The sequence below is a fragment of the Callospermophilus lateralis genome, chromosome 20, assembly GCF_048772815.1.
Source record: "Callospermophilus lateralis isolate mCalLat2 chromosome 20, mCalLat2.hap1, whole genome shotgun sequence".
Classification (NCBI taxonomy): domain Eukaryota; kingdom Metazoa; phylum Chordata; class Mammalia; order Rodentia; family Sciuridae; genus Callospermophilus; species Callospermophilus lateralis.
The window spans coordinates 11,454,280-11,479,319 of record NC_135324.1 but is presented as its reverse complement, the minus strand read 5'-3'; the positions used below and the strand labels follow the sequence as shown (position 1 = coordinate 11,479,319).

Here is a 25,040-nt window from a genome sequence, read left to right as displayed (position 1 = left end):
GCAAAATAAATTTGAAAGCAACTTCATAGTGATTTTAGAAGTAGCATGATATGATGGTTATGAACACAGATTTCATCCAAACTTATAGGACTCAAATGCTGTCTCCCGATAACCACAGGTTAGTAACTTCACCTCTCAGAGATTTCTTACCATTATCTACAACATGGAAATGATAATAATACCTATTTTGTGGAATTTTTAAAAAATTAATCAATTCATAAAAAGTGTTTAGAACAGTGTCTGTAACATAAGAACATGCAATACTACATTAGCTATCATTATTAGGAAAAACCATAACATAGGTCAGTGTCAACACATTAAAACACAATTTAGTCAAAGTATTCTTTAAATGCGCTCCAAATATGAAACACTCTGTCTACTGTAGCATTCTCAAATAGAACTTTCTGCAGTATAATGTTCTATATCTGTGATTTCCACTCTGAGAGCCCCCAGTCATGCATAGAAACTGAACACCTATGAGTATTATAACTGAGAAAGTTCATCCATCAGGCATAAGCCCAGAGAAGAGGCCACCATCCAGCACATGTAGGTGAGCCAAGGTAATATTTGCAGATATGGATAAGTGTAAGTTTTTCCCTCAGAAAATAGTCTGGGGTCTGGTGATATAGCTTAGTGGTAAAGCACTTGCTCAGCATGTGCAATGTGCCCAATATAATCACCAATACAAGGAAAGAATCCACAGTTTACCACAATTTATAATAATAAGAGATCCCAAAGTTTTATATGTTCTTATCATATCGTGTTACAAATTAAAAGAGGAAAATGCATATAATTGCTTGGCACATTGCCTTGCATAGCAAATAGATTTTTAGCTCTTATTATCATTATGGTCATAATTATTCTATGATATAAAATATGTCTGCAATAATTACAACCTAAAATAAAATCATGGAAGCAGATATTTAAAAGCTCAATACATTGCACATAATCTCAGGCTGGGGTGTAGCTCAGTTGGTAGAGAACTTGCCTAGCATAAGTGGGGCCCAGAGTTTGATTCCTAGCACTCCTGTTAATAATAATAATACAGAATCTCAAGTAATGTTATTACTAATGAACTTTTCAAGATCAGCTAGTGGTAAAATGTAACCTGTAGGAAGTAAGTGAGTTAACATTTTTGCATAGGATTTTTAGATCTTGGCCAATTAAGTGCTAGTGAACCTTTGCCAAAACTGATGATTTAGCCATAAAAGCAACTTATTTAAAGTAAGGTAATTAGATCACAGGGCCACTGTCTATGGAGGCTACTGTAAATTTAAGAAAATAGAACTATATCATCAGCATTTGAGCAAATGCTTATCTGTCTTTTTTCTACTGCAGAGTAGCATGATTTGGCTCATCCAGGAATAATATAGAGTCATTAAGATACACATTAAAAAAAAAGAGTCTGAAACATATTGTGTTGTTTCTCTTTAGAGATAGCTAATCTGTTGAGAAACTGTCTCTAATGACCTGGATTCTGGAAGTGGTATTAGGAGACAAGGTACAACTTCCACATAAGTAGCCAGGGGTATATATCTAGGGCATAACTAATTCCTGTGCATAAGCCAAGAGAAGGTCAATAAAATCAACATTTTCAAGGTTCTCAAAAAACTGAAGCACAAACTGATGAAGCTTTTATTATACTAGTCAATGAGGCAAGAATTCTGCCTAACGCCCAGATGTTTTTCCTACAAAATATTGTCCTGAGACACCCAGACCTGCTGTTTACCAAAAAAGGAACTGGCCTACATTTAAATGGAATAATTTGGAGGAAACAGAAAGCATTTTTAGTAGAATCACTAAGTATGGTTCTAGGCAGGTATTTACTCCTAGGTAACAAGAGGAATATAGACCCGGAGGTGAGCACATCACAGAGAGCAGTGCCAAATATTCCAAAGGCAAATGCCTTCTGCCCGCCCGTGCTCTATGTAATCAGAGACTATTACTAGGACCCGGATGAAGGTCTAATTTCAAGGCAATTGGTGAAGGTTTTTCAAGTTGGGAGTGTTGTTCAACATCACTCTTGTTGAACACTAAGAAATGAACAAAGAATCCTACGGTATTCATTTCCTCTGCCTTGCTTATCAACTCTGAAGCACACCAAGATCAACAGGGCAGCAGTGTGGTAAAGAAGAATGAAGAGATTGGTGCTTTGAGGTACCAAACACCACATAGAATAATTTAGGGCATGTCAGTTATAGAACAATAAAAACCACCACATAATTAAATGGTGCATCAATCAGAAATATAAAATACAAGGGAAACATGCCAATGGAATGTTTACATATATTAAAAGGAAAATTTCTTTGACCAAGTAAATTTAGAGTTTATTTGAGCCAAGGAAAACAAAAACAGACCCAGCAAAAGGTTTGCAGAACCTCAACCAACCACAGGATCAGATAGCAAGGCATAGAAATCAACTTAACTGGTGATAGCCTAGTTGACCAGTCATTTAGTTACAGCTTAACTAGTTACTTGTTTGCAAGCTAATCAGGCAGGTGGCTATAGGGCCTTCTGCAACCAGCCAAAGCTCAATTACTGTCATTAAACTCTGTTGGTTAAGTCTGTTGTACCCAATACAGATGCCTAGTCCAAATCCATGGCCTCTCACAATTTTTATTTCACAAATATTAAGAACTTATTTTTTTCTCACATAAAAGGAAGTTCAGAAGCATGCAATTGTGGGTTCAGGTTTAATTCACTCCAGAGCCTCTGAATTGCCCTGTTATCTCCCTCATGGCCCCAGGTTGGCTGCTACAACTCCAACCACAAGGTCACATTCCAGCCTAATGGAGAAAGAAGGAGAAAAGGTGGCGCCTATTAACAGTCCATTCCTGAACCAAAACTCTATGCATGGTCACTGAGGTCTAACCATAGGCAATTGCCTGGCAGGCTTCATGGGGGTGGGGGAACTTCCCTTCGCATACCAGACATGACACACAGCCAGTGCATTCCAATTTTCTGGAAGGAGTTGCAATCAAGGAGGATGTTGCGGTACAGGGCTAAGATGTGCCCTCCCACTCCCATCCCAGCCAGCCATACCTATAGGCATATCTGCATTCCTAGCCCAGGCACCCCCAATTCAGAGGCCTCTTTTTCAGAGGCTGTGGCTGAGACTTCCCAGGCACTTCCATCAAGATGTCTTTAGGAGGGGCCTTGACACTTTTCTCCACTTTGACTTAGTACTTTTCTACTCCTATCCCTTCCCTTTCCCTGGACCCCTGTGTCCATAAAACAGCAGGACTCTTCTGTTTAGGCCTCTTCAGCAACAAAAGAATTCCCCCAAATGCATGCATCCTTGCTCTATGCTGTGCCAAAGGACGGGGGAGCAGTATAAGGGAGCCAGCTCCACTTTTTGCCTCTTGCTTGCCATCACAACAAAGACTTAATTGTTACTCTCCGCTTGCCTCATTGCCCTAATTGGCCACTTAAAATATGGCAGCTGGATGGGACAACAAACCTTCTCAGAGACCCCCACAGCCAACTTCCACTCCAGCCTCACTGGCCTGAACTGAGACACACATAGCTGCCCTTAGATGAATCGTGTCTATGTGAGAAAACATTGATCAACCATCAGTGAATGCCAGAATTTGGAAACATGGAATTAGGAGTTCAGAAAAGAAAGACGTTTAGGCTGAGCTGCAAGGAGATGGTTTCACAGAAAAGGTTAAACTTTAAACTGTGCTCCAAAAGATAAATAAGGTTTAGAGATGAGAGGGCATGACAGATGAAATAGACAGATTAGGGAAAGGTTCTGAGGAAGGAATGCACTCCTGGGACAGAAGAAACCACTCTGCTTCTCTGGAAAAGAAAAAGTCCAAGAAAGTTTTGGGGGTTTTGTTGTGAGGCTCTGGGGACGGAGCTCAGGGACATTCTACATCTGAGCTACACTCCCAGAACTTTTGGCTTTGTGACTAAGTTGCCCAGGCTGTCCTGGAATTTGCAATCCTCCTGCCTCTGTCTCCTGATTCTCTGGGATCACAGGCATGTGCCACCACGCCTGGCAGAAATGTTTGATTTGGGAAGTCGAATACAGTTGCCCTCCAGGGGATGGCAGAGCATGCCACTCATTGGAGAATCTTTAGCAAGTCTTACACTGGAAGAGTAAACTAAGAAATGCCTGTGAAAGAGCTGCTATTGTCTCTCCACACACGTCAGTAAACATTTATGCACAAGAAGTGGCCTTAATACGTGCAGATTACACTTTTCAGGAAAAAAAAAAAAAACAAAGTAAAACACAGCAGTGGGATCCAATGAAGAGAGCATCATTCTGCCACCGGCTGGGCTTTGCCTCCCACTGTGATCCACAGGGTATCTACTCACAGAACCAAAGCAACATATGGCCTTGGAAATGCAAGCCTCTGATCTTAGAATCAACAGAGGACTCTTTAAATTAAAATATCAAATCAAAAATGCCCCTGAATAACTATGTGTTTGAGTTGTGTTTCAGGCGTGTGTGTGTGTGTGTGTGTGTGTGTGTGTGTGTGTGTGTGTGTAAAGAGAAATGGGGGCATTGGCCAAATGAAAAAAGTGTATTCAATCATTAGAGCAGATAAGATCAAGGCGATGTTTTCCCCTAAGAGAGTGTTTCTCCGGCTCCTTATTAATTGGCAGTGAAGGTAGAAACAAACAGTGGTAATAAAACCAGGGAATGGGGTTCTTTCATGACTCTTGTTACAACTCCTACGGAGTAACATACGGATAGACACCAAGAAAACTCAACGGCCAACATCTTTTCTGCCACACCTAAGTGAGCTCTCCCCCAGAAGGGAGTAGAATCTCGGCAGAGGTCACTCCTGAAGCAAATCCTCTACTGATTTACAAGAGCTTGCCTTCAGGACGGTTCCCAACAGTCTCATTTTAAAGAAGAGGCTTTTCTAACCCCAATTGGCAAAGTGACTGTTCCCGAAAAATGAAAACGTGGGATGCGGTCATTATGCAACCATGCTGGAGGTGGACGGAAATAAAGCATAAGCCTACAACCGTCACCTCTGAAAAATGAAGAGTCTGACATTGGTTCAGCAAAAAGAAGACATTTTAATTACTATGCCTCCCTGTGGCCTTGTCTTTCTTGTTGTGTGCTCAGCTGGAGTGGTTAGAGGAAAACCTGAGGGACGCCTCCCCCAGAAGCCTCCCCGGGCCTCACTCTTCACTAGCAACCGTCTTCACCCAGGAAGAGAATCAGCATGATGTCCATCTGCTCTGGGGGCATCATCCCTCCAACCACCACCAGGAACTACACTGTTTTTGTTTCTTTCTTTTTTTTTTTTTTTTTTTTAAATAGCAAATTCTACTCATCTTAAAGGAAACAAAAAGAAGCGATCATTTATAAAGAAATCCAAGTTAGTCTCACTGGTGATTCAACTCCCTCTTCTGAGATTTATCCTTATTTAAAAACGTTGCCTATGTCAAATATACTACTGTAAAATTCACCCACTTGACGTGTACAAGTAAAATGAGTTCTGATAAATGTACACAGTTGTGCAACCATCACCACAATCAAGCTTTAGAACATTTCCGTCACTCAAAAAGTCCCCTAGCATCCATCTGCCATCAATCCCTGTTCCTGTTCCCAGCTCCGGGCAACCAATGATCTTTCTGTCTCTGCCAATGATCTCTCTCCATAATTTGGCCTGTTGTATAAATTTCGTATACATGGAATGATGCAGTAATGTACTCTTCCGTGTGTGTCTAGTTGCTCCTACTTAGCCTGTTTTTGAACTTTATCCACACCATTACATTTACAAGTAGTCTGTTCCTTTTTATGACTGAAGGATATTCCGCGGTACAAAAAAGCCACATTTTGTTGATCTATTTGCCACTTGGTGAACACTTGGACTATTTCTGATTTGGAGATTTGATGAATAACAGAAACATTCAGGGCTGGGGATGTGGCTCAAGCGGTAGCATGCTCGCCTGGCATGCTTGTGGCCGGGGTTCGATCCTCAGCACCACATACAAAGATGTTGTGTCTGCCGAAAACTAAAAAATAAATATTAAAAAATAAAAAATTCTCTCTCTCTCTCTCTCTCTCTCTCTCTCTCTCTCTCTGTCTCTCTCTCTCTCTCTCTAAAAAAAAAAAAAACATTCAAATACAAGGCTCTGTGTGAACACATGATTTCATTTCTCTTAGGCAGGTGTATAGAAAAGAAATTCCTGGCTTATATTGTAATTATTTGCTCAACTCTCTAGGAAACTTCCAGGTAATTTTTCAAAGTGTTGTACATTTTCCATTTTCATCAGCAATGTGTGAGACTTCTTCTTCATTATCTCATTTTCTTTATAATCTTTATAACATTTGACATATTGTGTCTCTTTCCTATTACATATATTTTGGTGACTGTATAGTGATAATTCACTGGGATCTCAATTTGTGTTTCCCTAATACTATGATGTTGAACATCTTTTGTTACTCACAGATCTTTTCTGGTGAAATTTCTAGTCAAATTATTGGCCTTTTTATAATTGGATGACATATCTTTCAAGTATTTAATTCTGTGTTCTTTTCATATTCTAGACAAGAGTCCTTTATCAGATATATAATTTTCAAATATTTTCTCCCATTCTTTTTGTTTTCCCCCCATTTTTCTAATGACATCTTCTGTAGAGCAGAAGTCTGAATTTATCTACTATTGTTCATGTTTCTTTGTGAGTCCTAAGAAATATCTGCCTAATCCAAGGTCACACATTTTTTTCTCCCTTCTTTTATTCTAGAGGTAACTATCCTTCTAACTCCTACATGTAGCTCTTGGATCCAATTTGAATAGAATTTTGTGAAATAAGTGTCAAGGTTTGTTTTATTTTGTTTTATTTTATTTGGATATAGGTACTGTAATGATTAATCTCAGGTGTCAATTTGATTGAATTAAGAGAAATCTAAATGGCTGGTAAAACATTATTTCCAGGAACACTTGTTGGGGTACTCCCAGAGGAAATCAGGCTATGACCAGGTGGACTGAGTGGAGGAAGATCTGCCCCCAAAAAAACTTTATTGTAAATTCTGAAAACCAGGTAACCATTCAAACTGCATGTGGTATAGACAGAACAAAGGAGCAAAAGAAAAAAAATGAATTCACTTTTTCTTTTCTAGAATTAGCATACCCTTTTTTCTTTTGCCCATGGACAACAGAATTCCAGGTTCTCCAGCCTTTGGACTCTGAGACTTACACTAGTGGCACCCAGGTTCTATAGATTTTAGCCTCAGTCTAAGCTAAACCATTCATTTCTCTGGGTCTGGAGCCTTCAGGTGTGGACTAAGCCATGCTACCAGCTTCTCAGATTCGCTAGCTTTTAGACAGCCTATTGTGGGACTTCTCAGCCTCTGTAAACATGGAAGTCAATGTTCCCAATAAATCTATATATTTGGAGATATATATCTCTCTGTGTGTGTGTGTGTATACATGCAAATGCAAAACATGTATCTATACATATACATATAATATTCCTTTTTCATAATGCCATATTATTCAGCTATAGATAGGTGGATGGATGGATACTTAGATAGATAGGCAGAAGATAGAGAAAACCAATGGGATATATACATATTTCATATTGGTTCTGTCTCTCTGAAGAACCCTGACAATACAAGCACTCAATTATTCCAGCATCATTTATTGAAGACTATTTTTCCACTGATTTCCCCTTGTAATTATGTCAAAAAAGTGATTATATATGCATAGGTTTATTTCTGGGCTCTATTCTGTTCCATTGATCTATAGTTTATGATGCTAACGAAACTGTCTTGATCACCATAGCTTTATAGTAAACTTTGAATACCAAGGAGCCTAAATCCTCCAACATTGTTCTGTTTTAAATTTTTTTGTTGCTTATTCTAGGTACTTGGCATTTTCATTTAAATGTTAGGATTTGTCAATTTTTATTAAAAGCCTGTTGGGATTTTTATAGAAATTACCTTGAATCTATAGCTCAATCTGAGGAGAACTTTAACTAAAATGAATCTACAGTCCATAAACACACTGTATCTCTCCACTTGTTTAGGTCTTCATTAATTTCTCCTAGCAGTGTTTTATAGTTTTCAATGTATAGTTCTTGTAATTTTGTTAAATTTTTGCCGAAGTATTATATTCTTTTTTGTTTCATAGTAATTGATATTATTTCCTTAATTTTAGTTTTGGATTTTTAATTCCTAGAATATAGAAATACAGTTGATTTTTTCCATATTTATCTTGTACCTTGTGACCCTGCTAAACTTGCTTATTAATCCAGGTAGCTTTTTGGAGGATTCCTTAAGATTTCCTACATACAAATTATATTACATGTGAATGAAGAGAGTATTACTTCTTACCTTCTAATCCAGATGTCTTTAATTTCTTATCTTGTCTTATCACACCAACCAGAGTCTCCAGTGCAAAAGTGAATAAAAGTGGCAAGAGAGGCATTCTTGTATCCTTTCAAAGGAGAGAAAACATTTAGGCTATTAATATTAAGCATGATGCTATCTTGTGGCTCTTTACCAAATTGAGGAAACTGTCATCTCCAGTAACCTGAATCCCACCCCATTATTCAAAGTTCAACTTCCTACAGTTTTAACTACCCACAGTCAGTTGACTTCTGGAAATATTAATATTATCATGACTCTTTTGAGAGAGACCACATTCACATAAATATTACAGTGTATTTTTATAATTGTTTTATTTTATTAGTTATTGTTGTTAAATGCAAAACATAAACTAAGCTTCTTATGTACACATAAGAAAAAATTATATATAAATTATATATATTTTTATATATGTATATACATATGTGTATACATATATAAAAATACATATACATATATGGATACATATACATATATGGACCCTGTATAAGGGTCCAATACTATCCGCAGTTTCACGCATGCATGGAGGTCTTACAACATAATCCCAATGAATAGGGGAATTACTGTGTTCCTCATTTGTCAAAAAAGAAATATACCATGAATACATATTGGATATTTCAAATGTTCTACTGTTTCTGTTGAGATTATTATATGGATTTTGTCCTTTGTTCTATCAACATGATGCATTATACCATTTGATTTTTTGATAATAAGTTAACCTTGCCACGTAAATAGATGAGAAGTCACCACTCCATCCTAACAACAAGTAAAAGGCCAGACAAACTGAAAAATCAACAACTCTTCTTAGATCCATCAGAGAAGTGAGGTCACAAGGCAAACCGATGCCTTCCAAACTAGAGGACACAAAGGGAGATACAGAGAAGCACAATTTACTAGAGCAGAAACCAGTATCCAGACAGGAAAACCTGAAGCATAATTGAAAATTGTTGGGGGCTCAGTATGGCCAAGTCTAACAGTTCAGATCTCCAGAGGGCCAGATGCAGTGGCACATGCCCATCATCCCAGCAGCTTGGGAGGCTGAAGCAGGAGGCTTATAAGTTCAAAGTCAGCCTTAGCAACTTAGCAAACCCCTAAGCAACTTAGTGAGACCCTGTGTCACAATAAAAAGGGTTAAGCACCTCTGGGTTCAATTCCTGGTACCAAAAAAAAAAAAAACAAAAAAAGCAAAACACTCCAGGGGGGCGCCATGCTTTTCTAAATTTTATCTACAGAAGCTCTACCAAGTTCTCACAGTGAAGACCGAAGAAAAATTCCCTCATGCTTCCAACAGAGGAAGGGAAATGTATCATTTTGAAAATGTGCAAAGCATTTTGTTCTTAATAAAACCTGCCCTCAAGAAAAACTATTCTATCAGACCCAACCAGCTGAGATTTTACTGGAGCCAAACTATCTGAGGAAAAAAAAGATACCCAATTTCAGCCAAGGCCTAGCCTTCCATATGGGGAAAGAGAGATATCTAACTCCAACCCCTCTAGCCATCCTATCCCACCTAAAGGGTGGGGGAGGACTGAGAAGCAGTCCAAGTTCAGAGACACAGTCTCAGAAGAAGGCTGAGGACTACTTGTAGGACTAAAGATTGTTTCCCAGCTCCCTACATCTTACCACTACATTTCCAAATGCCTGTTTAAATCAGTTCCTTTTACTCAAGACATCATGTCCATCTAGTTTTTAATACAAAATTACAAGGCATACTGTAAGGCAAAAAAAAAAGAAAAAAAAAATTTTTTTGAACAACTAGAATAAGCATCAGAACTAGAGACAGAGATAGCAAAAGTATTGAAATGTATCAGACCAGAAATCCTCTTGAAACTATTGTTAATATGCTAGAATATTTAATGAAAAAAGTAATCATCATGAATGAACAGATGAATCATATAAGCAAAGAAATGGAAAATCTAAGAAAAAATAAAAAAGAAATGCTATAGAGGGGCTGGGGTTATGACGCAGTGGTAGAGTGTTTGCCTTGCATGTGTGAAGCACTGGGTTAAATCCCCAGCACCACATAAAAATAAATAAATAAATAAAATAAAGGTATTGTGTCTATATATAACTAAAAAAATTATTAAAAAATGAAGACCAAAGCACTGTAATGGAAATGAAGAATAACTTTGATGGGCTCATTAGTAAATTGGGCATGACTGAAGAAAGAATCACTGACAGAATCACTAAAGAATCACTAAACAGACCTATAAATTCAATATAATCCAAATCAAAATTAAACTAAAGGATTGGCAATAGCCTCCCAAGTAGCTGAGATTATGGGCATGTGCTGTCTCACCTGGCATCTCAGATCTGTTTTCTGAATTTGTGTATAGCGATATCATTTGCTCTTCAATATTTCATAGAGTTCTCCAATTAAACCATCTGGATATGAATACTGCTTTGTGGAATATTATTCTTTTGATGACTCAATTTAATAAATCTTTATTGGGCACCTGTCTTCTGTGTAGCCTTGTATTTGTCTTTGGGGATATATAACCTCCTGTTTTTACAACATTTACGCTCTAATATAAATAAAAACGTCCCACAAACACCAATCAATCAGGTCCTAACACAAGGTACTATGTGGTTATGCATAAAAACCATGATGGACAAAGTATTAAATTAAAATTTTATTCATATTCAGCTTCTATCATTACCTGGTAGTTTGACCTTTATCAAATGTTTATCAATTAAACATCCTAAGTCAGTTTCTTCACTGCAAAATGAGAGGATTCGGCTAACATCTAAGATCCTTCCAGTATTTAAATGTGTTGGAAGAGCATGAGAAGAAGATTAACATTAAACAGGGATGAGAGGTGGGAGGGAAAGGGAGGGAGAAGGGAAATTGCATGGAAATGGAAGGAGACCCTCAGGGTTATACAAAATTACATACAAGAGGAAGCGAGGGGAAAGGGAAAAATAATACAAGGGGGAGATATGAACTGCAGAAGAGGGGGTAGAGAGAGAAGAGGGGAGGGGAGGGGAGGGGAGGGGAGGGGGATAGGAAAGGATAGGAAAGGCAGCAGAATACAACAGACACTAGTATGGCAATATATAAATCAATGGAAGTGTAACTGATGTGATTCTGCAATTTGTATACGGGGTAAAAATGGGAGTTCATAACCCACTTGAATCAAAGTGTGAAATATGATATATCAAGAACTATGTAATGTTTTGAACAACCAACAATAAAAAAAAACTTGTCATGAAAGGTGTAACACTTGTAAAACATTTATTTTTATAAATATGAATTCAGATTGCACCAAATAAAAAAGCAGCATAAATCATAAAAAAAAAATGACAATCTAAGAAAGCTTCTTGTAACTCATACTACAGACAAAATTATTCCAAATGTATGTGAAGGTCTGAAAGGTTGAGAAAGATAAACCCAGAATACCATAGAAAATTAAAAGCCAAGTGCCACAGAAAATAAACACCACATAGCCCTAAGACACATGAAAAGTTTTTCAACAAACCAACTGTACATTAACAACAGGCATCTGAAAAAATATAATTTTAAAAAGAAAAAAATTAAATAGCAGTAAAAGATGTCAAATATTGAAAATTACAAAACATTGCTGAGAGAAATTAAAGAAAGCCTAAATAAATATTTATGGATTGAAAAACTGAGAAATTCTAAAACTTTCAATTTTCCTTAAACAGACCTATAAATTCAATATAATCCAAATCAAAATTCCGGCAGGGATTTTCTTTTTTTTAAATTAATTTATTTTTTTAGATATAAATGACAGTAGAGTGTATTTGTATACATATGTAAAACATAACTTATTTGAATTAGGATCCCATTCTTGTGATTGTACATGATGTGGAGTTTCACTGGTCATATATTCATTTATGAACATAGGAAACTTATGCATGATCCATTGTAATATCTTTCCTATTCCCATCCCCCAACCCTTCCCTTCATTCCCTTTCTGTCTAATTTAATGAACTTCTATTCTTTCCTCTATCCTTTATTGTGTGTTAGTATCTGCATATCAGAGAGAAAATTCAGACTTTGTTTTATGGGATTGAGTTATTTCACATAGCATGATAGTCTCCATTTCCATCCATTTGCAGAAAATGCCATAATTTCATTTTTCTTTTGGGCTGAATAATATTCTGTTGTATATATATACCATATTTTCTTTATCTGTTCATCTATTGAAGGGCACGTAGGTTGGTTCCTTAGCTTTGCTATAGTGACCTGAACTGCTGTAAACATTGATGTGGCTGCATCACTGTAGCATGCTAACTTTATGTCCTTTGGATATATACCAAGGAGTAGGAATCTCCACACTGCTTTCCAGAGTGGTTGCACCAATTTGCAGTTCTACTAGTAATGTATGAGTGTACCCTTTTCCCCACATCCTCACCAGCAATTTTGTAGCTTGTATACTTGATAATTGCCATTCTGACTGGAATGAGATGAAATCTCAATATAGTTTTAATTTGCATTTCTCTAATTGCGAGGAATGTTGAACATTTTTTTCATATATTTGTTGACCATTCATATTTCTTCTTCTGTGAAGTGCCTGTTCCGTTCCTTTGCCCATTTATTGATTAGGTTATTTATGTTTTTGATATTAAGTTTTTTGACTTATTTGTATATCTGGAGATTAATGCTCTGAGTTGCAGGTGGCAAAGATTTTCTACCATTCTAAAGGTGCTGTCTTCACATTCTTGATTATTTCCTTTGCTGTGAAGAAGCTTTTTCATTTGATGTTATTCCACTTATTTATTTTTGATTTTACTTCTTGTGCTTTAAGAGTCTTGTTGAAGAATTCAGTTCCTAAACCTATATGATGAAGATTTGAGCCTATTTTTTTCTACAAGGTGCAGGGTCTCTTTTCTAATGCCTAGGTCCTTGATTCACTTTGAGTTTTGTGCAGTGTGAGAGATAGGGGTTCAATTTCATTGTACTCCATTTGGATTTCCAGCTTTACCCAGCACCATTTGTTGAAGAGGCTATCTTTCTTCAGTGTGTGTTTATGGCACCTTTGTCTAATACAAGATAACTCTATATGAGTTTGTCTTTGTGCTTTCTATTCTGCTCCATTTGTCTTCATGTCTGTTTTGGGGCCAATACCATGTCATTTTGTTACTATAGCTCCATAGTATAATTTAAGTTCTGGTATTGTGATGCCTCCTGTTTCACTTTTCTTGATAAGGATTGCTTTGGCTATTTTGAACCTCTTATTTTTCCAAATGAATTTCATGACTGCCTTTTCTATTTCCATGAAGAACATCATTGGGATTTTAAAATGATTTGCTTTAAATCTGTATAGCACTTTAGGTAGTATGGCCATTTGGATAATATTAATTCTATCTATCCGAGAACAAGGGAGATCTTTCCATCTTCTAAAGTTGTCTTTAATTTTTTCTTTAGTGCTCTGTAGTTTTCATTGTAGAGGTCTTTCACCTCTTTTGTTAGATTGATTTTTGAGGCTATTGTGAATGGGATAGTTTTCCTAATTTCTCTTTCAGCTGATTCATCATTGGTGTATAGGAAAACACTTCTACTTTGCTGAATTCATTGATGAGTTCTAGAAATCTTCTGAGTCTTCTAAATATAGAATCATGTTGTGGGAAAATAAGGATAGTTTGAGCTATTCCTTTCCTATTTGTATCTGTTTAATTTCTTTCTTTTGTTTAATTGCTTGAGCTAGGGTTTTAAGGACTGTGTTGAATAGAAGTGGTAAAATAGGGCATCCCTGTCTTGTTTCAGTTTTTAGAGGGAATGCTTTCAGTTTTTCCATTCAGAGTGATGCTGGCCTTGGGTTGGTTTTTGTTTTTGAAATATTTTTTAGTTGTCAATGGACCTTTATTTTATTTATTTTTATGTGGTGCTGAGAATCAAACCCAGTGCCTCCCACATGCTAGACAAGCGCTCTACCACTAAGTCTCAACCCCAGCCCCAGTCTTGGGTTTTTATATAGCTTTTACATGTTGAGGTATGTTCCTCTATCCCTAACTTTTCTAGTGTTTTGAATATGAATGGATTCAGCAGGGATTTTCTACACACACTGTGAAATATACACAAATATGCAAAAGACCTAGGCAAGCAAATACAATTTTTGAAAAAAAAAAAAGTGGAGGATTTACATAATCAGATATCAATACACAGGAAACAACTACAATGACTAAGGCTACGTGGTATGCGTACCATTGAACAGAATAAAGAGCCCAGAAATAAATTCACACATAATGGTCATCCATTTGCAGAAAACACTCCACTACAGTTTAGAAGGAGAAAATTATTCTCTTTCTCCTTTGTAAATGGTGTTGAATCATTAGATGTCTATACTGGGAAGGATGAACCTTGACCCCGGATGTCTACCCTGCACAAAAATTAATTTTAGAGGGATCATAGACTTAAATATGAAACAAATCACAATAAAACTTCAGAAGAGAACAAACATCTTTGTGATCCTGGAATAAACAAACATTTCTTAGATAAGACACAGAAAACACCAACCATCTGGCTGAAAAAAAAATCTCAGACCTGTACAATGGAATACTATATAATTGTAAAGAGAGAGTGAAAGATAAAGAGTCTTTTTACATATTGATATGTGATGTATGAAATATTATCCAATCATAAAATCATGAATTTGAAAAAAAAATAAAAGAAGAAGCGGGAGATGTCCACATACTAATAGGAACCACTGTACTGGTATGGAGAGATCTCTAGGATATATTATCAAGCAGAAAAAAATAGTTTAGAACACTGAATATATAATACAACATTTTGAGTTTTAATAAAGCAGAAAATAAGAACATATATTCTCATTGTCTTCTATGTACATAAAAGAAATGTACAACAAAGAAATTAATGAAAATTATTAATTAGCCCCAAAGGATGAGGGAATAGAAGAACATGGTAGATGATCCCAGGACCTAAGAAATTTCTCAACATGTACTATTTGGAATCATTTTGACCTTTGGACAATGTAAATATCTTACTTATTAAAAAAAAAAATAAGGGATTAAAAAATAAATTTTAAAAAATAAGATGTATCCATAACTACTGCTACTGAAGTTCATCAGGGAAATAAATTTAGAGGAAAATTGAAAAACAATTTAGAGAAAAAAACAGAATTTCATGTGTTTTTTGCAAGATAGGTAATGTCTGATTTTTGGATACTTAATGTCACTTTTCGGCACCTGGGTAAGAACCTCACTTTGAAATCCTTTGGTCAAAGTATTCTGTCTACCATCATGTTATTTGCCTAAGTGGTCATGTGTGTGAAGATAGGGAGAGACGCACAGATGGAGTGGGAAGAATTTCATAGGAGTTTGAACTGCATTTATGATTAATTTCTTTAACAAAATACACATGAAGAGACAACCATGCAAAGACACTTTAAAAAGACAGCCATTGACAAAACTGAGTTAAATCTTAAAAGAAACCAGCCCTGTCTTTCTGATATCTTGACCCTGAACTTGGTAGCCTCCTGAATTGTGATAAAATAAATGTCTGCTGTTTAAACCACCCACAAAATTATAATAAAATATAAGCAAAAGGAAGGATAAATATGAACACACACCTTGCCCTACAGGATTAGTTTCTCATTGCAATTATCCTCCTGAGCAAGATTATTTGGGGCAAAGGTGAAAAGAATAGAAGATAAAAAAAAGAGAGAGAGACTTTAAATAAACATATTTCATAACGACAAAATGCAAAGATTTATTAAATCTGGGTGGTGGAAGAAAAAAAGAGTTTGGAGTGTCCTTTTTACTGAAGATTCCATAGTCCTCTGAGAACAATAGATTTTTTTCTTTTTCAGACAAAGAATTTTATGGTTTTCTGTGAACAAGAAAAACAGGGGGAAAAAATAAAACATGTCTGGAGCCAAAAACACAGTACATTTAGAAGCCTCTGGCTCATCAAGAAGTCACAATAAAGCCAGCTAAGGTCTTACTAAGCTGAGGGTGTTCAAAACAAAACAAATCCTGGCCTGCTTAAGTGCCGGCTCCCGTGAATGGAGGCCAGGCCAGAGCGTGAAATGTCAGACTTCACGTGAGGGCAACAGTTCCTGAACACCCCAGAAGGCTATTGTTCTTGACTCTGTAGGCAATGAGCATAGCTTCCAAATTGAACACTAGACCAAGTAACAATGGCACCTTCAAAGACAAGGTTTTGTATACGTTTCGTGATTTCTTTTTAAGGAAATGCACAAGGACTAATTAAATCAGCTGTTTATTCTCATTAGCCTTTTGGGTTTTCAGCATGTGTAGGTTTTCTTAAGCTTTCTCACTGTTAAACTCAGCCAAATTCAGACTCAGAGAGAAAGTCAGATTCCAGTATGCAGCTCTACAGCAGATCTCCAAGTTACCAAATCCCCCGGGTAATCCAAAACATTCTGTCGGCTGTTATGTGTCTTTTTTTTTTTTCCTCTTCTGCAAAAAAAGCAGTAACAAGATTAATGTCAACACACACTCTCCCCCAAGGTTTAGCCTGTTTGACTGCAATCACTCTCCTTGGAAAGATTCTTTTGTGCCACTTGTCAAAGGTGAAAGTCATGATGAAACAGTCTATTAATATAAACAAACACAAAGCATCTTATATGCTTCAATACCTTCCAAATTCCAAAACATCTGTTTAATCCTCACAAATCAATGAAGACATAGGGCAGGTATCATTATGCCCATTTTACAGAGGAGGAAAGTTAGGCTCTGGAAAGTTTAGCAGCTAACCAAAAGGTTACACAGCTCCTAAGTGGGTAGAACCCACATTCCCATCCTCTGAACCTATGGCACTATGCCATAGACACCAGCTAAAAAATTATTGATTTAACTGAAAATTCCTTTCCATCTATCCATAAATTGCAAATTCTCTGACCATCATGGCTGTCTGATGTATTCAATTCCTATATGATCTGGAGATCAATCTTTCCCCAAATCTCTCTCCCCGCCCTCTGGCCTGCTATGGATCTGAATTTTCTTCATTTTAGGTCATTCCTCTGATTAAAGAGCTGGTCTTCGCCCTGCAGGCCAGTTTTTCTCAGTGCTGTTCCCGGGGGGCCTACATCAGAAATACACTGGGAAGGAACATGGTAAAAATATAAATTCCCGGGCATCACCCCAGAACCATGGAATCAGAGTCTCTCTGGGGAGTGTGTTTGGGAATTTGCATTTTTCACAAGCTCCCCCACAATGCTACCAGCTTTAAAGTTGAGAACCACTGCTTTCAGCAACGAAAAGCCTGAGGTTTTGGAGCCGGAGACTAGAAGTATCAAAGGGATATTTTAAGAAGATAACATGGAAGCCATATTTAGTATAGGCCGGAATGGAAAGAGATGAAGTCAAGAACCGTCTGAGATCACTACAGTAGCCCAGCTTGAGAGGTGGGAGAGGTGGATTAGGAAGGAAGGTTAAATATAGGAATAAAAAAGAAACCTGTAAAGGGGCTTAGGATAAGTCACTATTATGTCTTTGTTTCTTGAAAATATCTATACTTCATGTATGTTTTTTTTCTTTCATTTTATCTAGCCATTACGCAGAAGCCGAGTTAATTCTGCAAGCATATTTCACCAGGGCCACAGCTTAGCTCCTGTGTGTGCTAAGCTTCATACAAGGGGATTTAGCTACGGTTCAAACTAGACTGCTTAATTAGTCTCCTGTGACTCAGACCGAGTTCCTTTGCTAAATTCATTTAGATTAGAAGAAAAGGCGGTAAGCTGCCAACGCTGACGTCCAAAGCATTTCGAGTTCAGTTCCAAAACTGCAACCTTCCAGGTTTTTCATGTGTACTGAAGAAGTTCAAGGGAGCTTCCCTTTCTAAATCATTGTGTGACTCTCATTTTCTTCCCTAGAAGCTGAAACCATAGAACGAGAACCTAGGAAGGCTTCATTTTCATTTGCTTTCTTGATCTCACTCCTCTCTCCTCTCCTCCTTCTGCCCTTCCTCCTCCTCCTCCTTCTCTCCCTCATAGATCTCACATTGAAATGATGGTCTCGTGTTGTATTGGGGTGCTTTAAATTTTTATCTTTCTCACGGCAGATGCTCAGAAATCCCATCCAGAGCTCTGGTTCCAGTTTTACCACTGACTTGCTATAGGACCCGGAGTAGCCACCCTCCCCGTCGGAGCTCAGTTTAGTTGTCTGTAAAATTGAGAAGGCTGGAACAGCTGGTATCCAAGGTCACTCCAATCCGAACAGCCTACATTTCCAGCCTGACTTCTCCAGATCCCCTACAGCAACATGAAAGTTTAAAACCTCCAGATCCAAATGACCCTGGTTCATCTGCATCCAGAGCCCTTAAAATGTCTAGAAGAGTTTGCGATGGAGTCTTGCAGTACCCAGTGGGGCTGTGACGAAGTTATTTAACTGCCTGCCTCTATGCGTTTTTCACTACAAATTCTTTAATGAGGACTAGTGAAACTCGATAATGGAGGGAAACATTAACGAAATAAGCCTTCATATTGGCATCTGGTGACATCGGAGAAGTGTCACGTGCCTTCTGTTCACCCAGGTCCTCTCTGTAGGTAATTTCCCATCACCTTCCTCCTCTTGTCATCACACTCACCAAGAAACATGTGTTGGTGCCAAAGACCCATCTGGCACTACTCAGAGGGACAAGACAGGCTCCTTGCCTTCCTATACAGCCAGCTAGAGACATGGGGACAGTGATAGAAGAAGGTGGTTTAAGTTGCCATAAATCCTAACAGACAAAATGTGGCCCAAAATGCAACTTTTCACAAAGTTAAAAGAAGCAAACAGTTTAGGGGGCTTTGTTTTGCTTGCTTGCTTTGCATGTTTTGTTTTTAATGCATTGACATGAAACATACATAAGCAAAGATCTCTCACCTGTGTCCACAGGTCTCAGCGTCCTGTCTCAGCTCCCAGCAATTACATCCTACTGTCTCCTGATCAAGATCCATCACAGATTTGACCTGCCATGCACTCACTCTATAAACACTTACTAAATGAATGCTTACTATATGCTGTTCTGGACACTAGGACACAGTCTCTCTCCTCATGATGCTTAAATATCTGTGAGGGGAGGGTGGTTGAGACTGTGTTTTCCTTTGGTGCTGGGCATTGAACTCAGGGCCTTGAGCATGCTGAGCACCCCTCCACCACTGAGCTGCACCCCCAGCTGGGTGTGAGATAGTAATCAGATGTCTATGAGTATAACATGTAATATGTTACATATATATGTTTTACACACATATACTTGGGGAAAAGTCAGAGGTATACACACTCAAATGAAAATGGTAAGAATTGCTGAGGAATAGAATTATGGATTTCTTTTCTTCTTTCTAATGTTTTGTATATTCTCTGATATTTTTTGCAAGCTTTACAATTTCATAATGAGGAAAAAAGCAATTTTCATCATAAAGACTGTATGCTTTTGAAGATTTATTGACACAGGAAAATGTCATATATTGCTAAAAAAAAATCTAAGATTGCAAAACAGCATGTATAATACGATTTCATTTTGAGTACATGATGCAAATAAGAAACTGAAAGAGCATATACCAAAATACTAATAGCAATTATCTCTGATAGAGTAAGAGACAATTTTTAATTTCATGCTTTTTTTAATTACCCAAGATTTCTGCATCGAGCATGTACATTTTTACTTCTTGAAATCGCACCACCTCTGGGAAGCCATCTCTGATCACCACCTTCTACTGAAACTCCCAGAAAACTTGTTGAATTTTTTGCCTCCCTAACACCAAGCAGGAGATGCTGCTCATCATTATTTCTCTCATGAGCTCTGAGAGGAAGGCCTTAGGTGTTTGATTTCTTTCACCCACGCCAACATTTGATCATGTTCAGCAAACGCAAGTAGCTTCATTGATTACTCTCAAATGCTGCAATGGCTTTCTGCTGCCCAGGTTTAGGGTTGGGCTGTAAGGTATGCAGGCAGCAGAACTGCCCCCAGCAGCCCTTACACTCTGTTCCGACTCTCTCCCAGAGCCAATGAGTGAATGTCGCTTCCTCAGCCCACACAGAGTGCACCTTGGAGAGATCCAAGCTCATTTCTAAACACTTTTTCATCCTCAGCCTATCAAGGTTTGCTGTGAAAAGTAGACCCACCAGATGGAACAGAAGGAGAGAGCTCATTATTACAGAACATAATTTATTACCCACAGGATCCCTGAGTCACTGCCAGAGGGCGCGGAAGTAGAGATTCGGAGACTGTTGAGCCTGGAGCGGAGGCTGCAGAAACTCAAGCTTACCCATGCAGACACTGGGTGCAGAGATAATAAGCGACACCCCCACAAGAAGTTGGTGACAGACTCATTTCTCCCACTGCCACAATCTAAGAGATAAATGAAATACAAAATCATCTACACAGAATGATGGAACAAGGATGGGAGGGAGAAAGTTCCACATTTGGCTCTGAGTCTGTACGGCTTGCATGTTTAAAGGGAAACCGAACAATATTTACAAATGGATGAACTAATGTCCGAACCTAACAAAGACATACCTTTTTTAAAAAATATATATATCTGTCAAACAGAATGACTTTTACTAAGATCTTGGCTTCATGGGCAGATTTCTGGGACCGCCTATTTGGCCTTACTACATTCATGCCATACCCTCCAGCATCGAAGCATGTGATTAAGACAGAGAATACATTTTGAGGTCCAGACAGGTTCAAGTTTCAATGTAAACTTTATTTCTTACCAAAAACAAAAAGAAGATGAAGAAGAAGAGGAGGAGGAGGAGGAGGAAGAGGAGAAATAATCTTACTGTGTGACGTTGGAAAATCAATTAACCCCCTGTACCCTGTTTCAGAGGCAGTGGAGAACAAAGCTCACAGGGTCACCATAAGAATTAAGATACCATGACAGTCCTGGGAACCTAGCCTTGGAGCCTAGCAGCTGCTCACTTTGCTGACTCATTTTTTTGCATCATCTCTCTGGTTGTGGCTGGTTTCAGCTACCACCAGGCTGCTTTTGTGATGCAGGACAGAAGATAAGCCATTGTCGTTCAGCCACTTTACTCAGGTGGCTCCTGATCCCTAGGAAGGGCCTCCTCTCTTCTTTTGCCCCCTTAAAGGCCTGAATTTTCTTCCAGAATCAACTCAAGGTTCGCCTCTCTAAATTCATTCTCAAAGCACCATCACACAAATACTCCTCTCTCCAAGTTGTGACAGAGTGTTGGGAGAGTGGCGATGATATTTAAATGTAAGAGGACATACAGGGAGAGAAAACAGGCAAGAGGAAAGAATCTGAGCTTCAGGGTCAAGAGGCTCTGACTAGAAGCTGGTCATCTGCCAATGACCAGCTGTGTGACCCAGAACAAATCACCTTGAACCCTGAGCTCCCATCTCTTCGTCTGTTAAATAAGCATAATAATTCCTCTTAGCCATTTCTTCTGCCAAGAAGAGTCCAGTAAGTTAGGAATAAGGATAAGGAGGAGGGGGAAAGGAAGATTCAAGGTAGAAAGGGGGACCATGATAAAAAGGACATGGGGAACTTTGGGCAGATGAAGATGGAAGAGATTAGTGGAGAGGGAGAATGCAAGGACCCCATGTCCACATCAAGAGCAAGATTGGTTGTGATGCCTGTGGGTAGAGTCAGAGGGGCCTCATGCCACCAGATTAGTGAAGACAATACTCTGTATCCTAGAACAAAGCAGTAGGTTTGGCATTAGTTAGGACATGGAAGGACATAGAAGGACATACAAGGCAACCACTCACCCTTACGAGTGGCAATAGGCAGCCTGTCTGGGATGCTTAGTTGCCAACTGTGTGGCCAGGGACTGTTGTATATTAAATTCAACCACAGAATGTTCAAGGCCTATTTCAATGGTGATAATGTTGGGATCCCTAGCACATTCCCCACCCCCTTCTCCACAGCAATGCCATGTGTCCTACCACCCGCGCTCTGGGCTCACAGAAAAGACAGATGACCCAGATCTGGTCCATCAGAACAGCACATTTTCAGAGCTGCTACTCAAAATATTTCACAACTAGAACAGCAAGAATGCCACTTGTGAGGATGGGCTCCTGCCACAGATAACTAGTACAGCCAGGCTGGACGCCGGCCTGCCCACTCCTGTGGGCTTAGGATGAGGCTGGCGGTGGACCCAAGACCAAGTAAGGTCAATCAGGTCCTCCTCTAGGAATGAAAAATGGATCTTAGGAATAAGAAGGAAGGTTCTTTTTTTAAAATATTATTTTAGTTGTAGATGGACACAATACCTTTATGTTATTTATTTATTTTTATGTGGTGCTGAGGATCAAACCCAGTGCCTCAGACACACAGGGCAAGCCCTCCACCACTGAGTCACAACGCCAGCCCCAAAAGGAAGGTTCTTGACATTCAGATAGGCAGGATATGAAACCTGAGACAAGAGAGCAAAATGAAACCAGAGTAAAACCAGAGTAACAGAAATGGGAAAGAAGATGGTGGTAAATGGTATCCCTGGTCCTGCAGTTCTTTCTTGAATTCCATGGGCTACACCACCATCCATCCCAGTTACCTGAGCCAATCAACTCTATTTTTTTCTTCAGCTTGTTCAAATTGGCTTTGTCACGTACAATCAAGGGTCGTGACAAAAACTCCTTTGTTCACAGTGGCAAACCTTAGCTGTGTACAAGAAAGAGCCACGTGCCAAATTAATCATAATAGAGACATAAGAGATCATTAGGAGAAAGGAAGGAAAGGCCCTGGGGACTCAACCCTGGATGAAGAAATCTCTACCCTCGCTCGGCTCCTCTGATCTCTGGTGATGGCTAACTTCAGACAAGCATCTGCTGAAAACTGAGCTGGGGGCCCCAGGGACCCCTGCTTGTCACAGGCTAACTCCTCAGACCTCAGGTGTTTGGTCTGCTTCAAGTTAATGCACTTTCTCCTGTGCTGGGATATCCCTGGCCCCAGGTTGTCTTAAATTCCACTGTGGCCATCTATTATTCTCTGAACATTCCCCAGGAATACAGTCTCTGGGCTTGCATACAGATAACACCCAGTAAGTGCTCACACCATGAAAGAGAGTGGCGATGTACAATGACATCAAGTTCCTGGTCTCCCACCTAACCAGGCAGGACAGCTGTCTCTTCATGCAGTTTGAGCCCAGCAGAATAAACATACAGGAAAATATCACTGGCTACTCTTCTAATTCCTTTGCCACCAGAGCACAAGTGACCGAAGCTTGTGGGTTTTGTCAGATCCACATGAGTGACCTTTATCATGAACAGTGAATGGAGAAGGACACCTGAGGTTATAAAACTTTCAGTAGGCTCTTTGCATTTAAGAAAAATCCCTGAAGTGCAAATACTCAAAAATGCAGAATTCAGTAAAAGACTAAATAGAGAACACCTATAACTAATCTTACCTGAAAAAAAAAAAAGTTAATCAAAATGGTCAGAAAGCCCTTGCCAGACATCATGAGGCTTACAGTGCTTGGGACTTTCTATCCAGCTATGCATGATGGGCAGCCAGGAAGATAGGAACATGTGGGACGGACAGCTCATCAGAGGACAGGAAGGTGGGAGCAGGCACAGAGTAGCAGGCAGGACACACACACATTCTTCCAGGTCATACACATGTCTGCTCAGCCTCATGGTCTCCTCTCCTAGGGAAGCTTTTGGCCCACTCCAAATAAACAGGATCTATTCACTCTCTGTTGTAAGCAATAATAGTAGACATTCAATAACTGCTAGCTGGGTAACAGGCACCATGCTAGACACTTTGTATGCATTAGACAACTTAACACTGGGTAAAAAAAGCTAGACTGTGGAAGCAACCTAGATGCCCTTCAATAGATGAATGAATAAAGAAACTGTGGTATATATACACAATGGAATATTACTCAGCATTAAAAGAGAATAAAATCACGACATTTGCAGGTAAAAGGATGGAGTTGGAGAATATCATGCTAAGTGAAGTAAGCCAATCCCAAAAAAAAACAAAGGCTGAATGTTTTCTCTGATATGTGGTTGCTGATCCATAAGGGGTGGGGTGGGGGGAGTGTGGGAGGAATGGAGGAACTTTGGATAGGGCAAACAGGAGGGAGGAGAAGGGAAGGGGCAGAGGGTAGAAAAGATGGTGAAATAAGATGGACATCATTACCCTGAGTACATGTATGAAGACAGGAATGGTGTGGCTCTACTTTGTGTACAATTAGAGAAATGAAAAATTGTGCTCCATTTGTGTACTATGAACTGTAATGCATTCTGCTGTCATGTAGAACAAATTAGAACAAATAATTTTTTTTAAAAATCTGACACAAGTGTTTAGATACCTAGTAAGGGCTTCCTAGATGTTAAGTATCATTATCACCATTTTTAATCTTCACAGTATTTCCATGAGCTAGGTACTATCTGTTAGTAGTTATTTTATAGATCATAAATCAGAAGCTGCTATAGTTTGGAACTTGAATGTCCCCCAAAGACCTATGTCTTGAAGGCTTGGTTCTCAGCCTGTGGTGCTACTAAGAGGTGGTGGAACCTTTAGGGGGTCTAATGGAAGGAAACTAAATCATTGGGAAATGTTCCCTGGAAGGGGATGTCAGGACCCCAGCCCCTTCCTGTCTCTTTTACTTCCCAGCCTACATGAGGTAAGTCACACAGTCCCATTATGATGTAGTCCCATCACAGGTTCAGAAGCAAGGAGGCCAATCAACCATGAACTAAAACCTCCAAAACCGTGAACCACAATAAACCTTTCCTCCTTATAAGTTGATTATCTCAGATATTTTGTCACAGTGAACAAAAGCTGACTAATACAGAGAC

General features: G+C 38.7%; 1 long non-coding RNA gene across 1 annotated transcript in view; it reads right to left on the bottom strand.

Annotated features, from left to right (window-relative positions):
* Window positions 1–25,040, bottom strand: part of LOC143385677 (uncharacterized) — a 187,771-nt gene that overhangs the window by 91,100 nt on the left and 71,631 nt on the right. The window contains exon 3 of the long non-coding RNA XR_013089508.1: window positions 8,306–8,408. This is a non-coding gene — a long non-coding RNA (uncharacterized LOC143385677). The remainder of the gene's footprint in view (window positions 1–8,305; window positions 8,409–25,040) is intronic.